Raw genomic sequence first — 17688 nt, forward strand, 5'->3', positions numbered from 1 at the left:
TTGATGTGGTGGTTGATGTGTAGTTCAGATGGATGCTTCATTCATGAAGTGATCCTGTAATCAGATTTGCACAGGAAATGCATCATTTTCAGTCCTCATGTGTCTGCTCTCCCTCAGGATAAAGCACTCTGGGAAAGTAAGGTTTAAATAATGATGGGTGTCACTTGCTGAAGCCAAACCTTGCTATTTGTAGCCTTCTCCATCCCTAGGAAAGGAAAATCACTGCAAGTGCCACAGGCAGATACCTCGGTGAGGCAAACACTGTGATTTTAATGCAATCTACAGGAATGTTTACTCACCATACCCATAGCTTGGTTTGGCTAAAAGCTGTAACTCAGGTTTTTTCTTACAGTTACCTGGTGGGATGGGAGAAAGTTGACATCTGGACACTTTCACATGTGTTTTCAAATAATCTTTGAGCATGTAAGCAGGGAGCTTCTGATATGTTGGGTTTGGAACCAAGTGTGTAGTACTACACTTGTAATAGAGGTAAATCACTGTTCTCCAACAGATATTGTGGGACTGTGACTCCCTAGGGACACTCATTTGGGCATTTCATGCAATAAAAAATAACAGTCATGTGTTTTTCTGAATAGCAGAGTAAGCGCAGCAGAATTTTAAACATGGAAAATGTCTGTGCACAAATACACATTTGTATGTTTATATATATATATATATGCATACACATGTCTTCCTACTATGAAAACAACTGACTGCTCTAATAAACTGCTTTCATTCTGAGATCATAATCACTCTTGCATGCATATGTGCACACACACAAAGGGATAGAGACAACTGGATTTCTAAATAGAAATGTACACATTCTGGCTGTTTTTGGCTTTGCTTTTCTCTCCAAGCCTTCCAGGCAAATGGCAGCAAGGTTCTGATTCTTTCCAAGCAATCCTCCTGAGGCTTGTTTGCCTGAGTTCAGGCCTCTCACAGGGAGCATACTAAGCTGAGCTACCTAAAAATCTACCCTGCATCCTTTCTGGCATCCATGCTGGGTATGTGAACAAGATTATGTTACCTTCTTGAGGTAGACTTAAGAGTTATGTCCTGTATTTAAGGCATATCAATAGTGCATGTGAGTTGTGCACACTCCTGCAAGCAAAAGGATTGCATTGTGACATGAAAAGTGATAGGAAGCACCAGCCTCAGGTTTCCTCAGCCCCACTGAGCAGTTTAACAAGGCTTCATGATGCATGTCTCCTCTGCTGCCATGCCCGTAGGACATGCTGTGTGTCTTTATTCCTTGTGCATATTATATCACCTCATCTGTAATTATAAATATATGTTTAGTGTCACTTCAAAGCCTCCCCTTGACAGGTGTGTTCCCTTTTCAGGGATTTTGAATCTCTGACATTCTTTCTTCAGAAACTCTGGAGCAGGGTGTGATAGCCTCCTGCTGACCTGTGTTCAAAGGGACTGTCAGAGAAAGCCCACTGCAATGCAGAGAGAAAATTGACTTTTGTGTCACCCATTGAACATGTATTGGCTTCTAAAACAAGAGGTCGTTTTCTATGCTTGGTTGTTTTCAACCTTGAAGGTATGTAATGATGGGTATGGAGAGTTGATTTGTAAGACATAAAAAGATTAGCAGTAGTTTAGACTTTCCATCTGGTATGTTTGATGAACAAAAAAAACCTTCTCTTGGCTACACTTGCTCATTGCATATATTTTATACAGTCCAACCATGGAAGCTGGAACTTGGCTAACCCATTTATTCTTTTTGTGGCATTTTCCTGCAAACTGGTCACTTTTTTTTAGAAGTATCCATCTGTCAGTTTATTATACTATTATATTACAGTACCATCTAGAGGTCCCAAATGGGACTGGGGCTTTGCATGGTATGTGTATCATGCAGTTGTCATCTGGGAGAAAAAGCATACAACCTGATTAGATAAGAGAAAAAGATAATTACTATCCCTATCTCATAAATTACATAACTGACCCTATTGTATAAATTTTGCATACAGTAAGATGCATGTAGTCAGCCAAGGAATACAGACCTGCCAGGTCTGTCATTTTGAATAGTAGTTGTATTTTTAAAGACAATGCACTGCCCTACATAGATTCCACCAGGAATCTACTGGATTTCTGGCTGTCTGACAGCCATCAAGAACTCCCAGACAAAAAGGCTGTTGTGCAGATCAGCATCTCTCAGACACATCCAGTTACTTCCTTTGGACTGTCCAAGAGGTATAGAAATAAGAGACAGAGCTGGGATGTGAACAAGGTCTGCTGAGTGTTAATCACAAGGCTCTCCTGCTGCCTTACTGTTCATTGGTCATAGTCACCTGAAAATGAGAAAAACATTGACAGGCAAACTTTCATCTTCTTTTTAAGGGGTTCATATTTCTGAAGGACTTTTCATCACATAGGATTTATGAAGATATTTCTGAGAGGGTGAGTTTTCAGACCTTTAGCCTCTGACCTAAAGAAAGTCTTTTTATAGACTTCCTATGAAAATCCCACAGTGTAATGCCACTGATGACGGCAGTATTACAAACCTGAATTCATGGCAAATTTGGTCCATGAGTTAGAATTATTATATAGAGTTGGAATCCGTAAGCAATTTGAAATATCTTTACTCAGACAGGCTGAGCATTATTCTCCCAGAAGGCAGCAGGGCAGTAGTTGATCCCAATGAATGTAAATAAATACAATAAATTTGTACAAATTAACATATCCAAATCACCTAATTTAGGTACAGCAACACTTAACTACAAGCCCCTTTAGTTCCAGGAAGAAGACCGGGTGCATCTAAATGAGTCAGATAGGCCAAATGTACAGTTAATAAACAGAGGTAGGAGTTTCTGAATGGCAATCCAGAAAGCTGGTGTGTTGTGTGGGAACTGTGAAGAGTCAAATTACAAAACATGCTAGATGCATGGCAGTAGAATATCTGAAAATTCTTCTGGCTTCAGATGCTTTCATTCACCTGGGAATTAGAATGCTTTGCTAAGATTATGGGTGAAGAGGGATGTCATCACCAAAAAAAAAAAAAAAAGAAATCGTTAAATCCTTACACTGGGGCATGTGCATAGAAAGCAAAACATCCCTAGGATATTACCAAATTGAAGAGTCGTGACTCTACACCCCAGAATCTACCCCTAGTCTATCAGGCATTCATACCAATGCCACATTCCTCCCTCTGGCTTCTGAGAAGTTAGCTTGCTGCATGGCTGGGAATGCAAAGTCACAAGGCCAGAAGGATGGCAAAATCAGGACAGCTCCGCACTAAAGGCAGAATGCTCAGCTGGGAGGGCAGAATCCCAGCCTGACCTTAAATCCTGCCTGTCCCTTTCTTTCTTGCCCTTTTTTCTGCTCTGTTAGCATATACAGAGCCCGACAGGTGCTTTGATGCACAGCATGCAGGTGCCCTGAGGCTCTGGTGGTGCTTAAAACCAGGCAACCTGGATCTTCTTCTGGGACTTAAGTGCATCCCTGAGCTAGATAGTCAAGGTCAAGTACAAAGAATCTATATTTACATTTTTTTAAGTAGTCAGAGTGACAGAAGTAAGATAAATCCCACTGCAGTGGGATTTATCTGTCCTGCCTTGGTTTTTCTGAATCTCTTTTCAGCACCATGTGACTTCTCATAGTGGTGTCATCTGGTTCCTTCTTTTTGGATTTAAGTTGCCATCGAGTTAAAAAACTCTACCTATTTCCTAGTCAAACACTTCACTAATTAATGCATGATGCAATATAGGGATCATCACTAAAGAGACATCCTCCCAGCTATAATGAAGACACAAAACTGTTGGCCACATGGTTGAGTACTGAAAGGGACATAGCAAATATTTACTTCAGTCTGTAACTCTGTTCAAGCTTTGACAGTATGGAGGACAAAACATGTCTTGGAGACGTTATTTATACGTGAAAATATGGTCTGTGTTTTGCCTTTGTGGCTAGAGAAGTCCAAGACTTTGTGGTCTACCATCCTGACTCTGCATCAGCTGAGACTGCAACAGTTTTTAATTTTCACATTGTGACACTTTGTCTTACCTGGTCTTATCTGAATCTAGCAAGAGTGTGAATGTTCAGCTTTTCTAGTAACAGATGCTTGCATACTCAAATTTCCTGAACCATGTCTTGACCAAGGGAAAGTATTTTCTGGAGTTATTTTTGTAAATGAGGGTGTTTGGTAACCTGGAGTCTACTAAATAGTTTACGTTTAATCTCATTTCTGTGTATCTACCAATAATGTGTACAAGACCTCTTACGCATTTTTGATCAGCTGTCATTCATCTGTTAAGCATGCTAAGACAAACTTTGAGCACGAAAAGGAAATCTGTTTCTTCTGCTATTGCACATCAGGGTGTTTGGGGCCATCTGCTAAGAGAGACTGTATTGGTATATATTTAATGAATCTTATGTGGCTACATGACCACTCTTTCCTCTGGACTGGGGTAAGTTCAGAGTGCACAGGGTGAGGAAGGCAGGGAATACCAGCTTGAGACACAAGAAAGGACAACAAATCCTCCATGTTGGACCCAACTCCGATCTCATAAGATCTGTGCAAAACTTGTGTGACCTTTGTTGTTAAAAGGTTGTTTTTCTAAAGAGGGCTGAGGAGAAGGACCGCTTAGGTGAAATCTCATAGGACTCTGACAATTTGAGCTTTAGAAAAGAAACTATGAAACAAAAAAATCAGATGCTATGATTAAACATTTATAGGAAATGAGACTGATCTCGAGCAAAGTAATCCCTTACAGTTCCTATGGCTCAGCACCACAGATATTGTATTTTGATGTATCTATCTTTAATGAATGAAGGGTGGTGATAGACACTCATGACCTTTGTGACTGTGGACCTAAGGTCCTAAAGACCTCTGGATAGCTGGGCTGCAGGGCAGTCAGCTCTATTCAAATTGCCTGTAAGAACAAATCATGGTAGCTGGCTTTGTGCCATTGTACCTGTCCCAGAGGAGGCTAAATACTGTGTTGTATGACTGACCTACATATCATTATAGAAGAGAAATGTTCCCTGCTGCAGTTTCTGCCAAGTGCTATAGAGCTCTGATTGGACAGATGAATGATGGCAAATGCGCTCCTAATAAAGCCAATGCCATTAAGTTAGAAAATGAGGCTGCTGTCATGTATGAGTGGTGGCAGAAGCATTTCTATCTTAACAAGGTCTGACAAGACCTCCTCAACATGCTCAAATGAAATCAATGTCAACACCTAATCAGTTAAGCAGGTAATGGATTATTTAAAAAAATTTAAACTGTAGCTGCATTAGCTCATTTAGAAAGAAGGAACACATGACTCCTACAGATAATGTAACATATTTTAACAGTTGTCACATTTACCAGGTTCAAGGAGAAGCTGCTTTATCCTGAAGAGCTGTGTACAGCAGTATGGCAGCAAAATGTAGGGCACGTCATGAATCTATGGACAAAGGAATTTGCAGGCTTTATCAGTCACTGCCTGGGTTTGCATAACAGGTCGGTTCCATGAAATATACATGAACAGCATCTGTTTCTGCTTTTAAGATCACAGCATGCAACGTGAACCACCACCCACTGGATAGAAACTGTGTGATAGGAAGAGAATCCAGCACTTTAATGAGCAACAGATAAAGTATTTGTTGTCATTGCCAGGAAGCTAGGGAAAGAGGCTGAAAGAAGTGTGGACAAATGGCCTGAACTTGAGTGTCCTTAGACTCTCATGAGTTAACTAGAGGAGTTAGAATCATAGCTAACAATCTCAGGGACTGGAGAGCACTCCTATATTTGCATACTTACTACAATGGTTTAGAATAAATCCTCTGCCTTGGGGTCTAGTCATTGCTCAGCCCACAGAAATGAGGCAGGTATTTGCAAGGCACTGACACACAAGGATTCTTACACCTCTCTCTGCAGCACCTGCATTACGTCAGTGTCCAGGACAGGCCAATGGACTGGGTGCCTATTCCTGTGTTCCCAAGAAAAAAGTGGTTTAGAAAACAGCTCTGAAAATCACTACCTGGAGCTTCTGATGCGTCTCACCTGAGAAAATTGGCAGCGTTCTGCGCTGAAGTGCATTTGATTCCTGATCCCTGCTTCGCTCCCTGTCCCAAGGCTGCCCTTCTTCCAGTCCCCATTGCCGCAGTGCCGGCAACAGGTCTTTTTCCCCAGTACTCCCACCATCTCTATTACAACCATCTCATGTCTCATCTCCGGACCAGAAAACCCACAGCTTTGCTCTCGCTCTGGTTTAAACGAGGAGCAACTCCGAGCTGATTCAGTAGACAACCACAGAACTGGAGGAGGTGAAATGAGAAGAACTGGGGTAGTTTAATCTTTTTTCTTTATTTTTATCTTTTTTTAGCTTCTCGCTGCTGCTACCGAGACCCACTGGAGGCACGTTGTGCGTGTGCAATGTGCAAGCCTGAGGCTGTCACAGGAGAGCTCCGCTGCAGTTGTTAATCTGATGTGTCTAAGTCGTACAGAGATCAAGTGTTTGGAACATTAGACCTTCGCTACGTTTTAATGGATCTTCAGGTGTCATAAAGTATCGCTGTATCATAAAAGTCGGGGATTTATTAATAGGCCGGGAGAATGGGAACCGCGAAGCTTTTCTTCTCTAAACCTCCACTAATAATCAGTTCCCAGCCGCCTGCCTCTAAAAGCGAGAAACTCTCATTTTACAAAGCCTCTAACAGCGCTCTGTAAATCAGCCCGGAACACGCCTCCTCCTCCCGCGGTGCCCGAGGCAGCGCCCATGTCCCGGGGCGGGCTGTGCCCGGCGGGAGCGGGCGGCTGCTGCCCCGCCGCCGGCCGGCAGGTGGCGCCACGGGCTCAGCCTGGGCCGGCGGCCGCGCCCCCTCCCGCCGGCACCGCCCGGGGAGGGGCGGCCTGAGGGGGAGCGCGGCGGGAGCGGCCGCCGGGAGGGATGGCGGGGGCAGAGCGGGTCGGGGCGCCTCGGGTGTCGCCGTGACGACAGCAGGCTGGAGGAGAGGGACGAAATCTAGCGTTAGGTGGCACAGGCGCCCCTGACAGCGTGGTGCGGAAGTCAGACCGGCCGCACAAGAGGCAATCAGAAGAGGCACGTTAGGGGGGATATTGACCGGTGTGACCTGTAACCGCGGCAAGTGGACTGTTTTATGGAAGCTGAGGAAATTAAATGTTTTTTGGGCAGATGATAGAAAGTGAAGGAAGTGCCACCAATTAGGTGCTAGAGGAGAAGAGATTAATTCTCAGCACAAGTGAAGACATTTTGTTGTAATATGAAGTTCAGAATTGGTGTCTCGACTGTGACATGCAGGTTGAACCAAATGAAAGATTTGGTTTACTTTACTTTTGATGCCTAGATTTCATAGCCCTAGAGGTCCATCCAAATCCTCTGCAGGTACCCTGTTTATCATCAATACTTCTCCCTTCTTTCTAACCTGAGATTCCCTGTTACCTCCAATGGAGTAGGTCTTCAAAGTGTGGTACTCAGAGCTCACCCATTATTTTGTCAGCTGTCCAAACTACCATGCTGACCACCTAGATGATGCTGCCTGTATTTTTGAAGCTAGTGATTGCAGGTAGAAGAGGTGAGCCCTGCTCTGTCTACTGTCTTTGCCTACTTTATGTCATGTGGCTAAATGGGAAACACTCCGCTCATTACCAATCCAGATGCTGTCCTATTCCAGAAATTTTTGAGCTCCCCTTCTTTTCAAGGAGGTTGTCTCCTTCTCTTTTGTGGGATGGTGACTGGGCGCTTCTTGCAGCCTACTCTAAATGGCATGTTAAGAGCCACTTCATTTTGAAATCAGTACATTAAGAGACAAACCACCAATGTTGACAGGAGCAGGGTGAGATACTCACAAAACAAAACAATTTCATACAGATCGCATCAAGAATTAACTTCCCTTCTTTCACCAGGAGGTTGGCCTTTCTTAATTAGATAATTCTGAATTTTCAGATGGAAAAGTGTTTTTATCGTGAACTTCTCTTAGTTTTGGCCAGAACAGGAGTTTTCCACTTCTAGGATGCCTTTCTGATTGTATACAACCTGCCATGGATGTGTATCCAAACCAAACCTTGTCTTAGAAGCTCCAAAAGTCCCTAATATGACATTAGTCGCATGAGTGGAAAATGCTGAAATCCTCTAAGAAGAACAATGACCAGGAGTGGTCTGTGGCAAGACAATTGATCAATTGATCCAGCAGCCAAGGCTGCTCCTTGCTTGAGTTTAACCTGTTCCAGTAAAAAAAAAAAAAAAATAAAAAAAAAAAAAGAGAGAAAGAGAGAGAAAACAATTGGCTGGAGTGCACCAAATGAATTATTCCACATGACAGAATGTTCCCCCAGCACCTTCCATCCTGGACATTCCTCATACCCAGGGCTAGAAATTAGTCTTTATTTTATACCGTATGTGCAATAAACTCATCACTTCAGGGAAGCATTGGACTAATTTTACATGTGCAAACTGATCAGGACTGTCAAGAAAGAATCCTGATGAGGTAAACTAATCATTCATTTTCCTATGTAATCACAAAACTGGATGTTGAAAGAAGTACATTAACTATATATGCATTTTATTAGATTGTTTCATAATGAAGTCTTACCTGGAAATTAATTTTAGATTCCTAAGAGCATGCATGAAGTTGGAAAGGTGCCTGAATAGCTCTGAAAAAAAGCATCAAGGTTAATGGTAGTATATCAAATCAAGAAAGAAATATTTAGTGAGAGCAGTATTTGACACCATCTTTGACATCTTCATTAACAGTCAGAGGAAACACAATACATATCAGTGACACTTTCAAGTCACACTGGGTTAAGAAATGTTGCTGAATTGAGAATGAAGCAAAGAAATCCTGAGACATTAAAATATGGGTAGAAAATATGTTTGAGAATATGAATATTTGTTCAAATATGATTTTTTGAGAAACAAATAGAACATAAAGGTGTCTATAAAAAGTAATTAATAGATAGTGAAAATCAGGCAAGTTATTGAATGTCAGGGTGGATATGCCCCTTCACCACAATGCTGTGTCAGTTCGAGGTAGGATGACTGATCAACATGTTTGTTTATGTCATAGGGTTGCAACAGCTCTCATGTGATCCCACTCCATTGCTATGTTATGTTAAACTCAGGACAATATTGTTTGAACAGTAGGGACAAACTGGTGAAACTTTGGAAGGATCAACAGAAGCAATCTGAGATTTAACAGAAAAGAGTTAGGTGTGTATATATAAAACACTGCATAAAATGTAGGATATATTTAAGGGGATTTATCCTTAGGCTGTGACAAATCAGGATGTGTGTCTTTTCCCTAGTAAAGGCAGAGAACTTTAAAATATCATCCTGTATGCATAGGCAGACACCTAGACAGTTCTCTAGAAGTGCCAACAAGACTCACAATCCGTGCACTGGACACTATTCGTTCTAAGGCTCATTATGGATGCTTCCTGTCTAATTTTGGAGGTGGATTGTTCTTTCACCGATGACACTGAAAGGTAAAGTATAAGCTTACAACTTTAATCCATGAATTCCATGCAATAAAATGAGAGTGGCAAAACAGTATTTCCTCTAAAGCCCATATTTATGTCCAGAAGGAAGAAGTCTTATGAGTAGATAAAAGAAAATTAACACATTTTAGAGACCAGGTACATTACCTGGAAGATTTTGTCAGCACAGAACCAGTAATTGACTTACTGACAATATTTTGCCAGTGAAACTCTGCTACAGTCACCATTTCCTTGGTGATGTGATTGGGAATTCTGGGAGAACAGGCTCTGATGAAATGCTTACTGTACATTACATTATGTCCTATCAGATCAGAAAACCTGCACTATTACTGTACTGTGATAGAGAATGCTGATGGCAGTGAAAGGTAAAATACAGGTTTATGGCTTTGCAGTGTGAGAAAACAAAGCTATGTAATCAATAGCAGCATTCTTCAGAGGTCACAGCAATGCCAGTCTCAATGGAGGAAGCTACACATCACAGGTAAAGGAGGCTAGACTTTGTGCAGGACAAATGTGTCTATGACAGTCCCACCTACGCTTCTCAGATGCTCAGGAAATTTATAAGGCTCTTTTGGTTGAGAGTTTTGGTCTACAAATGAGTCTTAAAAGGTGTTTAACATTGGGCTGTCAGTAGTTTGGGTTTCCAGGCTTGTTAGCCAGTTTCCTGTCCCAGATTGCTCACCTTTAGGATGCTCATGCTGCTTTTGCTTACAGGTGCTTGTAGATGTACCAGTATCCTGAAGCACACGGGTCACGCTGGATGTTTCTCATGCTGATGTTCACTCTGGAATGGACAGTCAAATTAGCCCACTCATCTGTTTTGAGGAGTTTGGTGTGGATTCCAAGTAACACATTGTCCCCTTTTTTTTTTAAGCATTGTCATCTAGATCCCTGGATCTGATTAAAAAAACCCCCGAATGGCAAGTCCAACATTTCAGCACAACCACAGATGAAAAGCAGCATTGCCTTCCACCCCCTATTTAAATTGGATAGATTTTATTTTTTTGTAAATTACAGAAGAAAATCAGTGAAATATCAATGTCACTGATCTGCTTGTATGCAAAGCAGTGATTTTATTTCTGGTTTCATGTAACCAGAGACTAGATACAGTTGCCACAAAGTTAAAAGGCAAGATTAATTACTATTATGCCATAAATAAATGCCAGGTTTTATCAGCTCTATCTGGCTTCTGTCCTCACTGTGTCCCCTCCAGCTTTCCCCAGCCAGTGCTGCTACACCAGCTGGACATGGCAATGCTGGTGGTTTACACCTTAGTGGGAAACACTGGCACCAGCAACCACAGGTTTCCAAATCTGTATTTGGGAAATACACACAAATGTACTAACTTTTCTGACCTACCCAGCTTTATTCACTCCTTGGACAGTAGGGATTTCCAAGAAATGAGAAAACATTAATTATGCCAATACGTCCTCTTGACACACATGACACGAACAGATTTTGCAGATGAAATGTCAGTGAGTGCTGGTGGCAGTGGGTCCATGGGCTGGCTCTGGGTGGATAAAACCCAGCTACCCATTTTTACCTCCATGTTGCCTCACCTCAGCTCCTCACTGGGCTCTTTCTGCACATTCAGTCTGCTCTGCTGATTGCTGGGTCACTAACTGTGCTGCAGCACTGACTCACTGACACCATTTCATTTCTGCATGACATAACAGAACAGGCCTTGGAGATTCCTTTATAATGCCACAGATAGATATAAACAGATGTAATCAAACACAGATGTGATCTGAAGATTCCCAGGAAGGCTCTGGGGTCCAGCCAAACTACACGTAGCGCAGACTGACAGCAAACTGGAAATGCAGCAAGGGGCTCACCTTTCCCTCCTGCTGATGCTGGCTGAGAAGGGAGAGATAGGTGTGGCAGATACAAACGTGCCCCAGCTGCTGGGGGGCACCCAGGGGTGGCCAAGGTGCAGGACAGGCCTTGTCATTCTCCATGCCCCTACCTGGTGCTAGGTGCAAGGCTGCAGACATTGTTGTCCTTGTAGAATCTTGTAGTAGATGATTCAGTCAGAGTCAGCTGTTTTTATTACCAGGATCTACCCAAACAGCCTGTTCTTCCAAAGAGACCGTGTCCAAAGAGACCCTGGCCCTTTCCTTTTAGTGGGTGGTGAGCAGCAAAGGGTGAGTGAGTTTTCTGTAACTAGTGGAGGGCATTAAACCCATTCCTACTCATATAAAAATACTTATCTTGAAGCACATTCATTGAAGAGAGGTCAAGGAGATTGCAGAATGAGGAAGGGGGAGTTAGTGCCAGAAATGAAGAATGGGGAGAGTGGGTCTTTCCTTTCATGTCATGCCTGTGTCTGGTGCTGCTGTTTGGGTTCTATTGATTCCCTGCATTTCCTTCTCCAGAATTGCCTGGTCCTCTTCTCACAAAAAAAAAATACATTTGCTGGAGAATTATAGAGGAGACTGGTCAGAAGGTGAACAGTGACAAAAATAATGGTTTTGCGTAAGATGGTGCCACCTAGAGCAAGTCCCAAACTGGAGGTGAGTACTTGGTAGGGGCAGGGAACAGTTGGACCCATTTCAGGGAAATTTTTATGAAAGAATTTCTTCATTAAGGATCCTAGAATATAGGGTGGAAAAAATCCTTGAGACCCAGTTATCTAAGCAAATGCAATGTGCGTTTCTGTGAGAGAGAATTAATCACTTCTTAAATTGACTCATGCAATGGGCTTGATCCAAAGTCCATGGAAAAACTCTGACTGACTTCACAGCTCCTTGGGGTGTAGGTGGGAACTCTGCCACTGTCTTCAAAAAGAACAGGGCCAGGCTTTAGCTCTTGGCTGAAAAACAAATCAAGGAAAAGACAGAAATCCTTTTCAAAAGCTTTAGAAAGAATTTATTATTTGAATTTCTGTAGCCATACTGTTATTAATAACATTAAACACCCATGAATTTATGTTTTAAAGTGTATTGTACCTAAATAGAAATTGTATATGTATCTACCTACATGTTTGTTGTACATAAATCACTTAATAGGAAATGTAATAATAAAGATTGTATAGATTGAAAGTAGCATATTAAACAGCATCTTCGAGTCTTTCAGAATTAAGATCAGTTGTTTTCTGGTTAGTGCAGATGACCACTTCTCAGAATAGCTGTTTTATTTTGCTTTTCTCTACAGAAATGAGCTGGGTGTCAGTAACTATGATTTTGACAAACCAGGCAGGTGGAGACTTTTTCAGAAGCTTATACTAATAAATTTGAAGACAACATGGAAAGTATTATTAGAAAACATAGAATATCCATTTGTCAAAGTCCTTATTACCCACAGAAAAAAAAATAGAGCTTTAACAACGTTTCTGTGTAAAAACCTCTTAAGACATTGAAATGGTTGAAAAGTTTTGGAGAAGTCTTTTGAAACGGAGTAGTCGATTAAATTTTGATTTAGATTAATATACAGTGTATACATACAGCAGTATTTTTAGAAAGAGGCTGAGATTGTGTTCACAACTATGTGAACAAAGAAAAAAATAAATTGAGATTCGCAACACTTTCTGACACTCTTTGCTACATCCCGTTTCTCTAACTTCTTTTAGATTTTCCGTCTCTATAAATAGGTGACACCAAACTAAACTGGTTTTGACCTGAGCTACCCTTGCCACCAAAACTGTCCTCGGGAAGTACTGACTCTCACCGACTCCACATTCATTTAGGGTTGACTTGAACATGTGTTTTGCGTTCAAGAATGCCCTGTAAATATAAACAACTATTACGACTCGAGTACATTTAATGACAAAAATGTGCTAATGCCGTGCTGACGACATTCGCCCTTAAATTACATTCCTTATAAGGGCGATGCTGCTCGACCCGGCCGGGTGGGCTGCGGGGCGGCCGAGTCGAGAGGCGTCCCATCTTACACCATCCCAGGCACCCTCTCATCCTTGTCCCCAGTAAAATAACCTAAAGCAAAAGTGCGTACCCCCACCCCACGAGATGTACCTGTCACAACAGCCTGCTGCAGGGAAGCTCACCCACCGGCCTCACGGTCGGTAACACAGAACACCGGGAAACGTGAAAGCAAACCCACATCTCCCTCTAAAACTCTTGCTCCTCCGAGCTACGAAAAGGATGGGGTTTTTTAGACAATAAGTAATTAATTAATTAAATAAATAAATACAATAATAATAATAATAATAATAATAAAGAAACGCCCAGCCCCACACCGCCGCGGGACCAACAAGGACAGCTCCGCCGGGACCCCAGCACTCGCCAGGCAGCGATGGGAGACGGGAACACGCGGGAGTAGCTCCCACGGGTGTGCGAGGAGCGCACACGCGTGTGCTGAAGACTCGTCTCTTTTTTCCCCTCGCCCAGCTCGCAGGGCAGATCGAGGTGCGGGGTTGTGCTCCCTGGAGGTTTTTTGTGTCAGCGGCCGTGGCCCCTCTTGGCCGCTCGCCCCCGCCCCGAGGCCCCAGTGGGGGCTCTGAAGGGCTGGTGGGGGCCCTCCCACCCAGCTCCCGGGGCCGCTGTAAGGGAGGCACCTGCCCCTCCGAGGAACTGCTTTTAATTAGGCGCCGCAATGACCTTCTTCTCGGCCGAGGGAGGCGAGTCAAGTGCTTTTGCACTCCCGGCCGTGATCCTGCCTTCGTTGGTGGCTTTGCCGGAGATGCTGGACCCCTGTTAAAGCTGCGGCAACAGGAGGGTTAAAAAAGCCCCAGCAACCCTGGCCGCCGGAGGGGCCCCCGCCGCGTCAGCGGTCCCCGTGGGTCCCACCGGCAGCGGGCTGCGGCAGCGAGGGGCGAAGGGCGGCCCCAGCGCCCCACGACTTCCCCCATCACCCCGGGACGGCTTCTGTCTCTCACACGTTCCAAAATCACAGAGAGAGGCAACGGTTTTGTTCTCCTGTTTTCGCATTTCGAGGGAAAATGCCAGTTTCCCCGGCGTTAACAGTTCCTTCCCCCGCCTCTGCGCCTTCCCTGCTGGAAAAAGAAAAATCCCAGAGAGGCCCCTGGCAGATGGGTGGGTTACGGCACGGCCGTCACCGTGGCTCTGGGCTGACGATGTCCCCGCGGGTGGAGCCCCCCGGTGCCTCCGCCGATGCCCCCCGATCTCAGACCCGCCTCTGGCCCAGGCACGTCGGCGTTCGCCCGGCCACAGAGTGCGGAGATAGAGCTTTGTCTCTGCTGCTTGCATAGCAGACAAGCCGTTTCAGAAGGTGCCCAGGGCTTCAGGAGTGAGGGAGGAACCTGCACTAAGGCGGGTTAAGCGGGGGCACAGCAGCTGCCGTGACCTGCTCCCGTCAACATCAAAATGGCACGAGGGGCTTTGTTGGCTCGGTTGGCCCCTCTGAGCCGGCATCTTTCGAGAACTGCAAAGAAAATACTGTCTTGCAGTCACTGTAATCCACGGTTTTCATTTACTATTATTCAATCAGGATTTATCTCTGTTTTTTTAGGAGGCTGCTTTTCCAGGACTGTTACTCGATACTGATCCATTAAATCATTCCAGCTGAGAGATTAAATGTATGATTTGCAACCAGCTGGATTTCTTAAATGGTGTCTTCGCCTCCCTTCAGAATATGAGCAGACCCGACGAGGAAACACTTTGCTTTGGCATGGAAACTCGCACATTTGCCCGAAAATTACCGCACGGAGTACATTCAATGCCAACAGTATTCTCTTCCTTTCTCTTCACCGGATTAGATTTCCCTCAGCCATAAAATGCCTCCAAGAAGGAGATACCATCGAAATGGCAACTCATGCCAAGCGAGAGGTTAGGCAGCAGGCTTAAGCCTTCCCTCGTACTAACACTGCAGCCGCTCTCTGTGTCTCTCAAGGCTGCCCCTGCTCCAGTGAGCCCATACAAGCAGTCCCGACCCCGGGGAGGGGGAGCCGAGGCACTCCTGGGCACTTACCAGGGGCTGGAATCCCCCCGGAACACAACCCTCGGGGCCGATCGCGGGGGCATTCCGTGGCCTCGAAGTGTGACAGGGGTGAAAGGCAGGCTGGGGAGCTTGCGCCCCCGGGCACAACTCCCCTTTGTACCCCAGAGGGGCAATGCAGAGAAGGGGACTGGTCTCCGCGGCCCCTTCACAGCCGGCACTATATACGATTTAGAGTAATTATGGGAGAACGACTGGCCGCTCTCCATCTCCGGAGGTCCCCGGCGGGGACGGCATCTCAGGGACCGGCAGTAATAGCCATCAGATCTAAAAGTAATACCGTATAGGTGGGAAGCACCGTCGCTTTGGCTGTGGCGGCCTCACCAAAGGAAAAAAAAAAAAAAAAGACTTCGTTAAGCTAAAAGGGATCTGAGACTTTTCTCCGACCAAAACCTCCGAAAAACCACCGCATCAAGGGGATTTGCCGCACCTATGAGGCAGAAAGCCTGTTCTGGGCACACTCGGGGAGATAGAGCCCAGATCCGCACACACCCGCAGCAGCAGAGCCTGGTGTCAGTCAGCGTCGCCTCTTCCCTCTGACCGCCTTGTTTTCTGCTAAAAGCGCCAGTGAGGTGGGATAGCACACCTCCGGCCCTCCTAATCTGGGAAAACAGCGAGGTGAGCTGCTCAAGGAAGAAGCCCAATCCTACACCACTCTCTCCACAACCACCCGTAGGGCGCCCGGCTCCGCGCCCCACGCAGCACTGCCAACGCCTGGTTTCGTTTGGTTCCGGGAGGTTTCCAAACCATCCTGATTTACCAGTTGTTGATGTTTTTGTTGGGTATGCGGATATTCTCTTAAAGAACGATTCCTAAGCTGCCTCCTGATTTTTCTATGTCCATTTTCTCTCCCAACTCCAGCCGTGGCCTCTTCTCGCTGCGCGGTGCATTGAGCTGCGGATCCTCGCCCCGAGCAGCTCCCGAGCTCGTGGGTAACCGAATATCTCAGGGTACCGAAAGAAACCCACCCGTCCCTGGCCCCACAGCAGCCTGGGAGCCCCGACCCCCAGCTCCAGCAGCCCCTGTGACCAGGGGAGGCCGTGCGCTTGCTCCACTCCCCTGGCTTTGGTGGTGGGCGGCGGATCGGAGCGGGCCGGGAGGAGAGTGCTGCAGGGCACAAATCCCCCACCTGCCGTGAGTGCCCCGACGGTGGGAAACAGCCGATTCCCTACGACGGGGCAGCTCTGGCTGCCGCGGCACAGACAGTCCCCGACGGCCGCTTGGTTCCACGGCGCCGGGGTAAATGGACAAGGGGTACCGGATCGGCCCTGCTCGGGACGGGCCTTCCCGGGGGATGCCACTAGCTCAGTCTTTGGTAATGCTTTCCCCCATCACGCAGCTCTCCGGCGACAACAGGGGGACAACACTTTCTTCCAGTTAAGCGCATCCCACCGAACCAGCGGTGTTCAGTCTCCTGCCACTCTCACGGCAGCACCGCCAGGTGTGCCGGGAGAGACGTCTCACCGACGGGGGACGGACTGGCCGTTCACCCTCGCAGCCTCCTTGCGAAGGACTGCGTGTGTCCGCACAGCGTGGATCCACCCGCTGCCGAGATGACCGCTTCCCCTCGGGCACCTGCCGCAGGGGTTTCCGAAGCACCGGACAAAAGCCGGCCCCGCAGCGGGGACAGTAGAAGCCCACCTTTCGGAGGAGGTGGAAGGAAAGGGAAAGAAAACGGGGAGCGTGACCACATGTCCCCTCGGAGCCTGCCCGTGCTGTGTTTGGCTCTGTGGACAGGGTGATTGCGGTGTGGGGGGGACTACCGACGAAACCTTTGCTTCTAAGTGCTGTCTGATCAAGTTCTCTCTTCTCTCCCCAGACCTCCAGTACAACTGCATCTAAACCTGTGCTTTGGAACTGTGCGGTTGGAAGTACCTCTGCCCAGACCCAAACTCCGGCACGTCTAGAAATCGCTCTTCCAATACGATTCACTGGACTTTGTCCAACATTTATTAGCAAACTGTAGGCTTTATAAAGTCCCACTTTCTACCTCTTCACATATCCCGTTTTTTTTCTTCCTTCCTGTTGCCAGCCAGTCTTGCCTGGGTTGACATACAGACGAGCTCCTGGCAGTCAGTTCTCAGACTCAGAAGTCCGTCTCTTAACTAACATGGGTTAGTTCTAACTGCTGCCTTGGTTTTCACGCTGCAGCTTATTTTTGGAGAGCAGGGTAGCGCAAATGAATATTCCTGATGAAGGTAGCTTTCACCGGATTCTTTACAAAATCTATTCCCCCTTCCTCCCTCTCACCCCCTGGGTACACAGGCACCATATCGAGGTTTGCATTTTTCATGGCGGGACAGACAAGTCTGTAAAAGGCATGTTTGTTT

Source organism: Corapipo altera, unplaced genomic scaffold, assembly GCF_003945725.1.
Source record: "Corapipo altera isolate COAL_440 unplaced genomic scaffold, ASM394572v1 48b, whole genome shotgun sequence".
Classification (NCBI taxonomy): Eukaryota; Metazoa; Chordata; class Aves; order Passeriformes; family Pipridae; genus Corapipo; species Corapipo altera.